The following is a 17,028-nucleotide window of genomic DNA, read 5'->3' on the forward strand; positions in this document are numbered from 1 at the left end:
TGTTCAATATCATCCTCGTTTTTTAATCTTTCCATGCCTATTCTGGCTTTGCATTTTTTTCCTGATTTGTGAGTATGTAAGCATGTCCTGCATTAGTCTCATTGCCAAATTCTGTTGAACACTACATTTTCTCCTCATTCCCAATCAATTTGTCCATAACCTTCTTCATGATATCTAGCTCTTTGTGAATTACACCTTGTGTTTCAGAAATAGCTTTATTCATGTCTACATGAATTTCATCATTATCATCTTGTTCAATATGTATGTTCGTGCTCCTCACAGCCATAGATGGGAGTTGAGTTACTGGGACACTTTTAACTCTCTAAAAATTGTATTTGTGTTTGCCCATTCCCTTGCTTGGAAAAACTTTGACTTGAGTAGCAACATGGAAAATATCATTTGTCTCATCCACGTGTTGTTTAAAATCTAATAGTCCAACTCTTTTCTAATGATGTTTCTAGGTGTTTGTCATGGTATTTATGATTCTTTTATCCATGTGTATGTTCATAAATTTCTCATGTAACATCTAGCATATGAGATGATAGATAGTTTTTGAATGCATTACCTCAAAATATTATGTAAATCTACTGCTATTTTTTTCATCACAAGACTCACATGCATAATTTATTCTTTTAGTTCCTGTGCACAGTGGTCAACCTTCAAATTTTGGCTGGAACTGCTCATTATGCAAGACCATATAAATCATGCTACCTTTTTTCGTCTACATCTCTTCACAAGATCCTTTGCTTTAATCAAGGCTACATCTAACACTTCCAGTTCTCTTGTAATTGGTACTGTCATTGTCTTTTCATGCTTTTCTAACTTTACAACATTCATAGATAGGCTTTTAGCTTCAAATTTTTTGTATGTTGTCCCTTCCCTTAGTGCTCTGTTTTTCAACCAACTCACTCTCTTCATTTCCTTGATATTGAAATGGTATTTCATGAAGTTCAAGCATGGCTCGTGACACTCATAAACTATCCTTCTATGATTTTCACCTATTCCTTAACTATTTTCAACATGCTTGCTTGATTATAATGAAAAATTTCATATTAGAATTAACATTTGTCATTTGAGCACTTAGAATACTATTTTTTATATGTATTCAGAATGATAAGAATATTGCATTTGTAGGTACATAGTTAAAGGTACTTTGTCATTGCTCAGATCTTTAAAGATCTAACCCCACTTCTTTCTTTTGCAGGAGAATGAAAACTAGGATCTATTAGATTGAGGGTTGTACCAAGAATGGCATCAAAGACCACTTAACTAGTGAAACACTGAAAAGGAAATGATTGGTTATCTCTGAATCTTCCCTCATGTGTTATACTTTTCTTGTTCTCAATATGTATGAAAGATAGTAGTTAGACTCATGGCTTGTGTGAGATTTCTCATTTCCAACATTTTCTCATTCATTTCATACGTTGTAAAGAAAATGAAAATTGTACATATTAGTGATGATTTATACAATGAACATTATATCTCCTTTTTCTCATGACTTTTAATATGATTGCAAAGTGATGAAATGTAAATGAATAGAAAATGAATGTTTTCTTCTACAATTCCTTCTGTAACATTACTTAAAGTAAAATCTCAGCATCTGTAGAACTTTAGTAACATAACTCTTGGCTTCAAATCTAATCTCAACGCACTTAAGGACTCCACTCCTCAACCATGGATTCTATTCCCAACCATGAATTCATTCTTAGACTCATAATCTTTGATAACTAGTCCTTCACTTTGTTACTACACCTCATACTACAACTTTTCAATTTCAACATAACCTCAAAATATCCCAACTTAAGAGACTTTATTGGATCAAACCTTTTTAACTTGGTTCTCCAATACCATATCCATATGAATAAAATCTATACATTTCTCACATTGATCAGATTACCCATACTAATCCACTTAACAAACTTAGGAACCAAATCATCCAAAACATACATTCTTGCTATCCTTTGTATAAACCCAAACACAATCATTCATAACTCATTAACCATACTTCATTTCCTCAATCCAACCATCAAGTAATGCATTCTATCATTATGTAAACTAGCTTCATTAATGCATTCTATCATTTCACACCTTATATATAGGTATTTCCAACCTTGTATGGTCGTGATCAAACCCCAAACTAACTCTTTGCACTCATTTTCACTTTGCAAGAAAAAGTTGCAAAAGTTACAAAATTGTAATTTTGCAACTTTTGCAATTTTGAGCAATTTTTGCTATAACTTTAAATTCTTAATTATATGAGTTCACCAAACTTGGTAAGGGGTTATCAATAGCCCACATGAGCTTTAAGTTGTGATCCTTGGAAGATTGACCTCAATACACACATAGAGGACCTTGGAGACTCCTCAATACAGAGTGGCCATGGATGATGGAGGCTCTCTGTAGCCAAAATAAGGGTGTCACTAGGGTTCACCCACCCATCTAGAGCTAATGGAATTGACGATTCGATACAAAGATCAGTAGTTTCAAAGTTACGTTGTGGTGCACCTATGAACTGAGGCACATTGTGAGTTATTTTAGACCTTGACATGACCATCTTGTAGCATTTGACATTTTATTGATAGCCCTCATGAGCTCTGAGTTGCGACCCTCGAAAGATCAACCTCGATACACACTTAGAGCACCTTGGAGAGTCCTCAGTATGGGGTGACCATGGACACTAGAGGCTCTTTGTAGCTAGAACAAGGGTGTCACTAGGGTTCACCTACCAATTTAGAGCTAATGGTGCTGATGATTTGATGCCAAGATAAGCAGTTTCAAAGTTATGCTGTGGTGCACCTATGAACTGAGGCACACAGCGAGTTTTGGCATCGAGCGAGATTGTTGTGTCAAATTCAAATGAAATGTGATATCTTGAAAATGAGATAGATTATTTTAGGCCTTGACATGACTATCTTGTATCATTTGACATTTCATTGATAGCCCTCATGAGCTCTGAGTTATGACCCTCAGAAGATTGACCTCAATACGCACTTAGAGCACCTTGGAGACTCCTCAGTACAGGGTGGCCGTGGATGATGGAAGCTCTTTGTGGCCAAAACAAGGTTGTCACTAGGGTTTACCTACCCATCTAGAGCTAATGGCACTGATGATTTGATGCCAAGATCAACGGTTTCAAAGTTACGTTGTAGTGCACCTATGAACTAAGGCACATTGTGAGTTTTGACATTGAGTGAAATCGTTGTGCCAAATCCAAATGGATCTCTCAAAAATGAGATAGTTTATTTTAGGCCTTGACATGACCATCATGTAGCATTCAATATTTCATCAATAGCCCTCACGAGCTCTGAGTTACGACCCTTGGAAGATCAACCTCAATACACACTTAGAGCACCTTGGAGACTCCTTAGTACAGGGTGGTAGTGAATGATGAAAGCTCTCCATGGCTAGAAAATGGGTGTCACTAAGGTTCAAATACCCATATAAAGCTAATGGCATTGATGATTCAATGCCAAGATCAACAGTTTCAAAGTTACGTTGTGATGCATCTACAAACTGGGGTACACTGAGAGTTTTGGCATTGAGCGAGATTGTTGTGCCGAATTCAAATTGAATGTGATCTCCCAAAAATGAGATAGGTTATTTTAGGCCTTAGCATGAACATCCTATAGCATTCAATGTTTCATTGATATCCCTCATGAGCTCTGAGTTATGACCCTCAGAAGATCGACCTTGATACGCACTTAGAGCACCTTGGAGACTCCTCGATATAGGGTAGTTGCAAATGATGGAGGCTCTCTGTGGCTGGACCAAGGGTGTCACTAGGGTTAGTATTAAAAGAAAAAAAAAAAAAATTTACCTCTCTCAATTTTTTGGCATTGGACACAATGCAAGTTTGGTGTTAGTATGGTGTTAGTATGTATTAAAATTGTCAATTTTTTAGGTCCCACCACATAAATTGCATTAAGTAAAATCATCTTTGTTTCTTACATTAAATCAACAAGTTTGCATTTAAAATATATCAAGTGTTTTATCATTATTACAACAATACAAAACTACCAAGAATCGTAGTGTCAAAAATAGTAGTGTCAAAAAATGAAGTGTCAATAAAAGTATTGTCTAAAATAGAATAGATTTTTCTTCATTCTGCTCCTTATTTAGCCTTTTATCTTCATGCATGGCTTCTCTTCATGATGTACCTACATTTCAATATCATAAAAAATATTAGTAACTTATTGTATTAAAAAATATAATCATCAATCCACTTTTGGTCTTCCTTGGTGCTTTAAACAAGATAAAAATGAAAAAAAAAACATAAGATGTAAATATACCTAGTCGAGTGTTGTAGTAGGGCCCTCTCTCTATTTTAGGGTCCCCAACAGGGATTCATGATTAACATTAGTAATAGTAAAAATTTCTTTTACTTTTGGTCTTCCTTGATGCTTCAACAACTTTACATTTGTTTCTATAGTAAGATGCAAATATAGGAGAATTATTTTGTGCTTTTGATAGTCTTCGAATATAGGAATTCCATTCCTTCTAAGATGTATATCCATAGCCATGTTCTAGAAAAAACCATTGAACTAGTAGGATATGTGAATCCATCATCATCTATGATTGGTTGTGCAAGCTTTTATTTACCTCTTACACAACTTACTAACAATAATTTGATTTTTCATCATTCCCCTATAGTGCAATCAATGCAAAGACATGTCCTGGTTGAAGAAGATCTAATAGATGGTTATGCTCAAGTGAACTTTCCATGTCATCATTTCTAATAAAGGGTATGATAGAAAATGGAGTAAGATAATGTGGAGCCCATGTGTCCACCCACTCACTCGACTCACAATGATCCCAATCACACTAAAATCAACAAGGACAAAAGCAAGCTAGTTGTCGTGTAGAAATGGTCCATGTACTAGAATCAAAGCTCTAGAATGAATGCATTTTTTATGAGTCTCTTACTATAGCACAATCTGATCTATCACCTATGGACCCTTCATCAACCAACCAAAAGAACCTGCATACTACTAAATCAAGAGTCCCCCCTGTGATAATGTTGAACTACACCAATCAACAATGCTATGAGCATCAAGAAGCTCTCCTAAAATCTTCAATTGCTCCTTAACTAGAGCTCTCTTCACACATGCCTCTACTCCATCATGTTCCCATTTCCCATGGCCAGACTCAAAAAAACTCCAAATATGAGGCACCCCCCTTTTTACATGCATCCTACACAACCAATAAAACATGCAAGCATTCTTGAATTGACCTAAATAGTTATTTGACCAAATGATATGTCTATCCATAGCAATTGCGTGCTCCTATAAGAAATCAAAATAAATCTCGAAACAATGTTGCACAAACTCGTGAGAGTGAGATCTATCATCACTCATATAAAAATGGTACTCTTTAATAATCTTTTGATGATCTTTCACACTATTAGGGGCATGTTTATATATTATGTAGATAAAAATAGCAATCTAAATGGATTTGTAATACTAAGATTATGTCACATTTTGAAGTTGCAATGTGTAGTTCTCAGCAAAGTCAACAACTAATACAATAGTGCCAATGGGAAAATTCTCCTTACACATTCTAAATTGTTGATCCAACCACTGAGACATGTGACTATGTCTTGCATACTTGTAGAAAATATTTGCCTTGAAATTTGAAATAAAACTAACCACACTGATTTCTTTTGCAACCAATTCAAATCTAGAGCCCTCACCCCCATTCTTCAATGTGTATTTCACTATTTCATATGCCTTTTCTTTTACTATTGTCTTCCCAAGATCTTATTCACACCCCTCATGAAAACATGTGTCAGGCTTGGATAAGCCACCACATTCTGAACACTTCTCATTTAAGCAAGCATTTATATAAAAGAAACAACCATCAACTCTACGACATAAAAATTGATCTAGCAAGTCTCTTGATGATTTTGAAAAATCACTAGCACCACAACTCTCCAACATTTCTTTAGTATGCAAAGTAGAATGGATGAGGTGTAATAGTTCATGGTGCATATAAAAATTTACATGATATTTGCAAAAACATGTATTTCAAATTTTAAGTGGCACACAATAAAATGGTTTCAAAGATTCAAAAGCCCTTTGTGATATATGAAGACTTGGATGACTCTCTCTAAATTGTTTGAACAACATAATTTGACTTACCTCCAAATAATATTTAAGATGTGGTGTGTGGTCTCTGATACCAATTCTTAACTTTAACATGTCTTTAGCATTAGGTTATACTCTTGAGCTAGAGTGCCAAAATTGTGTAATTTCTTCCTTCACATCATTAGATAGCTTCTTATCAAAATGTGGATGTCTCCCACCAAAAGTCCACATTTCATTTTGATGAAGATTGTCAATTCTTTCTCGTCTACTAAGTGTTATTCTCAAAGTAGTATGATTTAGGTTCAAGTAAATACAAGTTTGTCTCATATATCTATGCTTTCTCAAATGATGACTTACCAAAGAGGTTGTAATAACCCTTTGAGCATCTCTCTTATCCTTCTCCTTTTTATTTTTCCCAATGCTATTGAGAGCACTAAAAAGATTCTTCACAATAATTGCATTTCTTTCCCATTTTTTATTGACACAAATCTTCAATTTGGAAAACATAGGTCTCATCTTTTGCATCTTTAATAAGTGCATAAAAAGTTGACATTGCTTCACCACTGTCTTGTTGCCGAAAAACATCTTATATAGTCTTAAAGCCCATAACCGAATGGTTCTTTTTTATTTTCTCCCTTCCAAATTGGTAATAATTATTTCATCAATTTTAATTATCCATTTTGGTGTTCTAGAACCTTTGTGTTGATTATAATTAGGATATATGTAAGGTTCTTGTGCATTGTCATGTTCAGCATGGTCAATCATGAAATTTACATTATGACCTAGTAGCATTTCATCCTCCAGATTTTCATTCTCTAAATTTTCAATCCTAGCATTATCATTATCAACTAGTACATTTTCATTCCCCAACTATACATATTCATTTAGCTAACTCTATGATTTCACCTTTGACCAATACATCGTCAACTTGACTCATATTTAACATACCTTATCTTTTCCTTCAGTGATTTACCTTGTCCCTTTCCCTATATGCCACAGTGTCTTCATTGGATACCTTCCTTTGCATTTATCTTTTTGATAACTACTGCTCCCCATTCAGATGATAATATCAGACACCTAATAATATATTATCAAAGCTTTTTCGATCATTTGGGCCTCAAAATTTTAGTTTTCACAAAACCCATGAAAATGACCCACAAAAGGTGATGTTGTTAGGTTTGCAGTCACAAGGAATATGTTGGAAAAATCATGCCAATTTAATTAGGTATTTGACCTGTGATGTTTTCAGGTCAGCAGTGGTAGGGAATATGTTGGGAAAATCATGCCAGTTTAATTAGGTATTCGATCTAAGATCAGATATTCGATATCAAATCAGATATCCAATTTCAAATTAGATATTCGATATTGATTCCCAAATTTTGGAGCGAATTATGGGAAATGCAAACAAATTTCATTATGTATGATTAACATATATAGGATTATTATTATTATATGATTTATTTAAAATTATTATTATATATGATTATTATATTATATTATTATTAAATATAATAATATATGTTATTATTATTATTGTAACTTATAAATATTATATATATATATATATATATATATATATATATATATATATATATATATATATATATATATATATATATATATATATATATATATATATATGACTATTATATTATAGTATTATTTTTACTATTATTATTATTATTATGAAGTATGATCCATTTGGTTGGTTCAAATGCGTAGAGAAGGGTGATAGGTTAACTTATGACCCCTCTTGATGCATTTCATGACAACATATGTCCCTAGGGGCCATAGGACCACTAGAGATGGATTTAGTTGGTTACAATGCATCGAGAGGGGTCATAGGTTAACCAATGACCCCTCTCGATGCATTTCATGACAACATATGTCCCTAGGGTCCCCAAGGCCCCTAGGGATGCATTTGGTTGGTTCCAATGTGTTGAGAGGGGTCATAGGTTAACCAATGACCCCTCTTAATGCATTTCATGACAACATATGTCCCTAGGGGCCCTAAGACCCCTAGGGATGCATTTGGTTGGTTCCAATTCGTCGAGAGGGGTCTCGATGCATTTCATGACAACATAAGTCCCTAGGGGCCCTAGGACTCCTAGGGACACATTTGGTTGATTCCAATGCATTCTTGATGCATTTCATGACAACATATGTCCCTAGGGGCCCTAGAGATGCATTTGGTTAGTTCCAATACATCGAGAGGGGTCATAGGTTAACCTATGACCCCTCTTGATGCATTTGATGACAAAAAATGTCCCTAGGTGTCCTAGGGTCCCTAGGAATGCATTTGGTTGGTTCTAATGTGTCAACATGGGTATTTCATGAAAACATATGTCCCTATTGTCTTTAGGGCCCCTACAAACACATTTTCTTGGTTCCAATGCATCAAGAGGGGTCATAGGTTAGCCTATGACCCCTTTTGACACATTTCATAACAACATATGTCCCTAGGGGCCCTAGAACACCTACAGATGCATTTGGTTAGTTATAATGCGTTGAGAGGGGTCATAGGTTAACCTATGACCCCTATCAATGCATTTAATGACAATATATGTCCCCAGGGGCCCTAAGACCCCTAGAGAAATATTTGGTTGCTTTGAATGCATTGAGAGGGGTCATAGGTTAACCTGTTACCCCTATTGATGCATTTCATGACAACATATGTCCCTAGGAGCCATAGGGCTCCTAGGGATATCGACACATTTTATGACAACATATGTCCCTAGGGGCCCTAGGACCCATAAGGACCCATTTGGTTGGTTTGAATGCATCGAGAGGGATCATAAGTTAACCTATAACCCCTCTCAATGCATTTCATGACAACATAAGTCCCTAGGGGCCCTAGGACCCCTAAGGACACATTTGGTTGCTTCAAATGTGTTAAGAGGGATCATAGGTTAATCTATAATCACTCTCAATGTATTTCATGACAACATAAGTCCCTAGGGGCCCTAAGGCCTCTAGGGATGCATTTGGTTGGTTTGAATGCATCGAGAGGTGTCATAAGTTAACCTATGACCCTTCTTGATGCATTTCATGACAACATATGTCTCCAAGGGCCCCAGATGCATTTGGTTGGTTCCAATGTGTTGAGACCTATGACCCCTATCAATGCATTTGATGACACATATGTCCCTAGGGTATCTAGGGCTCCTAAGAACACATTTGGTTGGTTCTAATGCATTGAGAGGTTTCATAGGTTAACTATGACCCCTCTTGATGCATTTCATGACAACATATGTTCCTAGGAGCCCTGGACCCCTAGGGACACATTTGGTTGGTTCGAATGCATTAAGAGGGGTCATAGGTTAACCTATGACCTCTCTCAATGCATTTCATGGCAACATATGTCCCTAGGAGCCCTAGGACCCCTAGGAAGAAATTTGGTTTGTTTCAATGCATCGAGAGTTAACCTATGACCCCTATCGATGCATTTCATGATAACATATGTCCCTAGGGGTCCTAGGGCCCCTTGGGATGCATTTTTTTGGTTCCAATGCATCAATACATTTCATGACAGTAAATGTCCCTAGGGGCCCTAGGACCCCTTGGGATGCATTTGGTTGGTTCCAATGCGTCAAGAGGGGTCATAAGTGAACCTATGACCCCTCTCAATGCATTTCATGACAACCTATGTCCCTAGGGTCCCAAGGGCCCCTACGAATGCATTTGGTTGGTTCCAATGCATTGAGAGGGGTCATATGTTAACATATGACCCCTCTTAATGAATTTCATGACAACATTTGTCCCTAGGGGCCCTAGGGCCCCTAGAGACCCATTTGGTTGGTTTAAATGCATTGAGAGGGGTCATAGGTTAATGTATGACCCCTATTGATGCATTTCATGACAACATATGTCCCTAGGGTCCCTAGGACCCCTAGGGATGCATTAACAACATATGTCCCTATGGGCCCTAGGACCCCTAGGGATGCATTTGGTAGGTTTGAATGCATCAAGAGGGGTCATAGGATAACCTATGACCCATATCGATGCATTTCATGATAGCATATGTCCCTAGGGGCCCCTCAGGATGCATTTGGTTGGTTCGAATGCGTCGAGAGGGGTCAGAGGTTAACCTATGACTCATATCGATACATTTCATGATAACATATGTCCTTAGGGGTCCTAAGACCCTTAGGGACCCATTTGGTTGGTTTAATGGATCGAGAGGAGTCATAGGTTAACCTATGACCCCTCTCTACGCATTTCATGACAACATAAGTCCTTAAGGGCCCTAGGATGGTTTTTTCCAATGTCTTGAGAGGGGTCATATGTTAACCTATGACCCCTCTCAATGCATTTCATGACAACATATGTCCATAGGGGCCCTAGGGCCCCTAAGGACTTACTTGATTTGTTTCAATGCATCGAGAGGGGTCATAGGTTAACCTATAACCCCTATTGACACATTTCATGATAACATGTCCCTAGGGGCTGTAGGACCCATAGGGAACTATTTGGTTGGTTTGAATGCATCGAGAGAGGTCATAGGTTAACCTATGACCTCTCTTGATGCATTCAAACAAACAAATAGTTCCCTACCAATCCTAACCTATGACACCTTTTGATGCATTTCATGACAATGTATGTCGCTAGGGGCCCTAGGACCCCTAGGGATACATTTGGTTACTTCCAATGCATCGAAAGGGGTCATAGGTTAACCTATGACCCCTATCAATGCATGTCATGACAACCTATGTCCCTAGGGTGCCTAGGGCCCCTAGGGACACATTTGGTTGGTTTCAATGTGTCGAAAGTGGTCATAGGTTGACCTATGGCCCCTCTTAATCATTTCATTCCGACATATGTCCCTAGCAGCCCTAGGACCCATAAAGACCCATTTGGTTGGTTCAAATGTATGGAGAGGAGTCATAGGTTAATCTACGATCCCTCCAAATGCATTTCATGACAACATATGTCCCTAGGGGCCCCAAGAACCCTAGGGACACATTTGGTTGGTTTAAATGTGTCATGAGAGGTCAGTGATGCATTTCATGACAACATAAGTCCCTAGGGGACCGAGGACCCTTACAGACGCATTTGGTTAGTTCTAATGGGTTGAGAGAGGTCATAGGTTAACCTATGACCCCTCTCAACACATTTCATGACAACATAAGTCCTTAGGGCCCCTAGGAACACATTTGGTTGGTTCCAATGCATTGAGAGGGGTCATATGTTAACCTATGACCCCTCTCAAAGTATTTCATGATAGCATATGTCCCTGGGGACCCTAGGACCCCTAGCAAAACATTTGGTTGGTTCAAATGAATCTAGAGTGGTCATAGGTTAACATATGACCCCTCTCAATGCATTTCATGACAACATAAGTCCCTAGGGGCCTTAGGAGCCCTAGGGATGCATTTGGTTGGTTCCAATATGTCAAGAGAGGTCATAGGTTCTTGATGCATTTCATGACAACATAAGTCCTTAGGGGCCCTAGGTCCCCTAGGGATGCATTTGGTTGGTTCTAATGCATCGAGAGGTATCGACACATTTCATGACAATACATGTCCCTAAGGGCCCTAAGACCCCTAGGGAACCATTTGGTTGGTTCCAATGCATCGAGAGTGTCATAGGTTAACCTATGACTCCTCTCAATGCATTTTGTGACAACGTATGTCCATAGGGGCTCTAAGACACCTTAGGACACATTTGGTTGGTTCCAATGCATCAAGAGGGGTTGTAGGTTAACCTATGACCTATCTCAATGCATTTCATGACAACTTATGTACCTATAGTCCCTAGGGCTCCTACAGATGCATTTGGTTGGTTCCAATGCATCTAGAGGGGTCATAGGTTAACTTATGACTCATCTCAATGCATTTTATGACAACATATGTCCCTAGGAACCTTAGGGCCTCTAGGTACCCATTTGGTTTGTTAAAATGCATAAAGAGGGGTCATAGGTTAACATATGACCCCTATCAATGCATTTCATGACAACATATGTCCGTAGGGGCCCTAGGACCCCTAGGGATGCATTTTCTTGGTTCGAATGCATCAAGAGGGGTCATAGATTAACCTATGGCCCCTATCTATGTGTTTCATGAAAACATATGTCCCTATGGCCCCTAGCGATGCATTTGATTGGTTCAAATGTTTCAAGAGGGGTCATAGGTTAACCTATGAGCCCTATCAACACATTTCATGGCAACATATGTCCCTAGGGGCCTTAGGACCCTTAGGGACCCATTTGGTTGGTTTGAATGCATTAAGAGGATGACATAGGTTAACCTATGACCCCTCAATGCATTTCATTACATCATAAGTCCCTAGGGGGCCTACAACCCCTAGGAACCCATTGGGAATGCATCAAAAGTGGTCACTAGGGGCCCAAGGGACATATGTTATCATGAAACATGTCGAGAGGGGTCATAGGTTAACCTATGACACCTTTCGATGCATTTCATTACAATATTATATTTAATAACAATATAATACTGTATATTTTAATATAATAATAATATAACACTATATATTTTAATATAATAATATATTATTAGATTATATAACAATAATAATCATATGTATTACTATATTATATATTTAATAATAATAACAATATATACTATTATATATAATAATAATAATCATATGTAATAATAATATTAATGCCCACACTTCCTGAAAATAAAATTCTCTCTAAAACCCTCAAAAGTTTCCCTCTAAAAGCATAGTCTAAAATTTTCCTCCAAAATTTCCAATGTGGGTGGTTTCCCTCCCAATTGAAAAATTCGTAGTAATCAGATACCCGATTTTATATCAGGTATCTAATCTGTAATCAGATACCTAATTTGACTTTGTGTATCCAATTAGGCTTGGTATTTACCAAACCTTCTTGGTCAACCCAAAAAATATTTTTGAGAAGTATTTTATTAACACTCAAACTTTGGGTAGCCATCTAACAATGCTATTTTCATCAAAATTGAATGAAATAAAAAGGGCTTTTTATAACACTCTCAAGATTCCATCGATATAATTGCTATCAAATTTTGAGTTTGATAAGTATTTATTAGTTAATTTTCAATGAAGATGATTGTAAAGTGCTGATTAACATACTAATTGAAAAATAGCTATAACTTTCAAAGGGTATAACATTTTTTAAATCTAAAAGTTGTGTCACATTCTATGCTTTGCCTAGTATAAGGGGAAAACAAATAATTTGGTAAAGTTTTCAATTAGTTAAGGTGGTCAAACACGGGTGGTTTTTTTTTTGAAAAGGTTTTAGTAGAAAATTCATATTTAAATATTTATTTGGAATAAAAATACCCAAAAATATGCATCACACATGGGCATGAGTCTACTTTTTATATCTATAATTATATTAAAAAATATTATCATTTGATTTTGACTAAGGTGGTCAGACATACACCTACTTTTTATTTTCACCCTGAAATTTTTGTAGTACTGCATTAAAATCCAAGCTTTTGACCAATCAAATTTATTTTTTTTCTAGATAAGGCCTCTTAGTTTAGAAACTACATTCAATTTACTACAGATTATTTTCATACAAATTTTTGATATAAAGTCTAGAACCGCTTTAAAATTATGTGTCACATTGAGATAACCCTGATTTACCATTTTTTCACTACCACTTAAAGCCATAGTTTGGTTGACCATGATCCTGCATATACCCATACCAGATAATCATAGAATGTGGTAACCATAAGTTCTTTAGAAGAAAACAAAACAAAACAAAAAATCATGTAAAATGTATCCAGAGCTTTACTTACTCTCACAACAATCATGTCACACAGTAATTTCATTGATAACAAAAAAACTCTAAAGAAAAATGAATTATGTGTCATAAAAATGTTGCATTTTTTAACATCTGCCAGCTTGCATGGCTATGAGATATAAACAAATGAAAAGTCATGTTAAGAGGAGCATCTTCCAAAAACATTGTGGCTAATTTACTAATTTTTGTAAATTGAAAAATGAAAAAGTCTACGGACAAACTGGAGCAACCAGTTACAAAGTCAGAATAAATGTCAAAAATGTAATTTTAATAGAGGAATTTCTAATAAACATAGATTAAAATGATTTTGTACTCTTTTAGCAACATGAATTAATAGGAAGTAAGAAAGTGAAAACTTTAGTCTTCACCTATGACTAGGTGGGACTAAAACAAATCTCTCATGTGTATATTTTCTTGCTACAATATGCTAAGCTATCTTGTTTATTTCATGCATTCATAGTCTAGTATGATTTTTTTGAAAATTTAAGTATATAGAAACTTATTTGACTTGTACAAATATTTATGGTGCTCACACTTTGCATTGGGGTCAATTTTAATCATCTTTGTTCAAAATTATCCAAATGCTAAATAAATTCTACATCAACCAATTTGCAAATAAAACACAATTGAAAGCAAGAAAATTAGTTTATTATATTTGCTGATTGTTATTAAAAGAAGAAAGATTTGGGAATAAGATGAAATAATCTTCCAAGTATCACATGATTCCTCTACTCTATGTTGTTAATAACTTCCAATCTGTCAATAATAAGATTGAGTAAGATGAGAACATAACTATAGAATCAGTCAACTCTCACTCTATCTCATTCTAAGAACAAATAGCATCAAAATAAAACAAAATTTTGTACATTTCCTACTCCAGCTAGAAACTTCATTCCATGCTCTTGCAATTCTGCTCCTTAGAAGTATGTATTTAAACTGGCCTTGTTTGTCACCTCCATCATTTTTATGTATTCGTGCACTAGCACTGGTTCTCCCTATTAGATCTTGATTTAACAGTTTTGAAATTAATCAAGAAACCAGACCAATGCATCTAAGGCTAGGAAATTCCTATAATGGATACACTCGACTGCAATCTTGGGCCAACTATAAGACTAGACCCTTCTTCTACTTTAGGCTCTACAAAACCTAGGTAGGTGAACCTCAAATTCAATTTATATGGTACCAGTGCTAAACATATTCTTGAATCTATTAACAATAGATGAAACCCTTATTTCTCCTATTGACTCATGCAAGAACATAGATTAGCATTAGCTAGATGCAAGACAATGGAATTCATAAGCTGAGTGAGGGCATTCTATTTTAGCTCTTCAACATAAAATATAAAGATGATTTGATTTTGATTTGATTTTATGTTAGCGGGGAAAGGTGGATGAAAAGCAAGTATGGACAAAAAACTAATGATCCTATAGCTGATCAATGCCTCATCCATTGGGAAATTCATAAATCTTTCTCATGCATTTTGGATATCTAAGACACATATCTTATGCCAAGACTCTAGATCTATCCATTTACCTTGTAAATTGGGCATCAATGTTCAATCTAAATCTTATTCTTACCTAATATCCTCTTCAATAAACCTACAACCCTATTGATTTCTTTGAAGCAGTTACATAACTCCTTAAATTATAAGCAACAATGAAACAACATACAGCCTTAAGGGAATGTAACTATGACCTAGACTCTTTATTCAAAGATCATAAAACATTGCAAATGACTGAGAAAGAAGACAAGATCTAAAATGAAACTCAACACCTGTTATTCTTTGTATTCATTTCCTTGAAATAATACATGAAAATGGATGAAATTGATTCACAAAATACCAAATAAACTAGACTGTACAATAAATACATGCTGTCATACAAGAGAGAAAATGGTGAGAATGAGAAACTGATGAGATGGGAGAGGGGTATCACAGCCAAAGCATAGCTTCATGGTCTAGAACCAACACATCCTAGATCATTCCACTCAGACTTTGTCGATTCCAAAAACTATTTCTGCTTCAATTTCCAACTCCTAACCTTTCCAACATTTTCCAACCTACAATGGTCTCATAGTGAAAAAACTGGAACCCAAAATGAAAGAGAGGAAGATACATATATGGGATGAAAGAATTCAATCCTAACCTGGAGATATTTTCATTTTCTCTTTCATTCCACAAAAGATCCGATTCTTTAATCATGACTCCAACTTCAAATCCCAAAATTCAACCCAACTGGAAAAAAAAATATCCATCATAACTAAAAATTGGAGCCAAATTATACCAAATTGGTATCATATTCTCAAGATTAACCCAATAGACCTTTTACCATGTGTTTTTACCAAGCCTGTAACTGTATTTTCAATTTTTGCTCATTTTGTTGAGAAGGCCCAAATTTTACATTTTTGCCTATAACTCAAACCAATGAACACTCACGCAAATAAAAAATCCATAATCAAAAAGTTCATCTTCTCCCAATATCAGTGATATATAATATGCCTATATTTGCTTGTCGGGAACTCCTAGAATCTTGATTTGAAAATTGGGCTCCTGCTAAGCTTCAAAATTGCACTTGCACAAATATTTAACTTTTTCAAAAGTTAAAACTATATCTTTAAATTCCAATCTTATTTTAATCTGGTTCTGCACGTACTTTTTGGGAGAATTTTTTTTTTTTTTTTAAAACAACCTATCTCAATTTTCCCTCACTTTTCAATTCGGGTCAAACTTCATTGACCACCCTCACCATGTGGCATGTTTTGATTGGCTAAATCCTAAATAGTTGCCTGACATTCACCATGTGGCTGCCACATGTCTACCACATGTCACATTTTGGTTGGGTCACCATGTTGTGTGATGAGTCAACCATGTGCCACGTGTCACCTGTGTACCTCAGCCTGACACATCAGTGTCAACTCATTGCCATGTATTGCCACTTGTCATCATGATATTAGTCACCTTAACTGCTAGTTGGGTCCACACTTCTAGCCAAATTTTTGATTTTTTGGTAGGTCGCCATGTCTCTTGCCAAAAAACCTCCCATTTTTTGGTGGCAACATAGCAACCACCAGATTCTGGCACATTTTCTAGCACTTTCTCTTTTTCCATGCGACCATCTTTGATTTACATAATTTGGGTCAAAATTTAGCTTAAGTCATTCGAGTCGGGCCCACCATGCATTTACTTTGCCTTTAAAA

This window comes from Cupressus sempervirens, unplaced genomic scaffold (genome assembly GCF_028749045.1).
Source record: "Cupressus sempervirens isolate cs-2001-9-10 unplaced genomic scaffold, ASM2874904v1 CseChr00c100005_01, whole genome shotgun sequence".
In the NCBI taxonomy this organism is placed as follows: domain Eukaryota; kingdom Viridiplantae; phylum Streptophyta; class Pinopsida; order Cupressales; family Cupressaceae; genus Cupressus; species Cupressus sempervirens.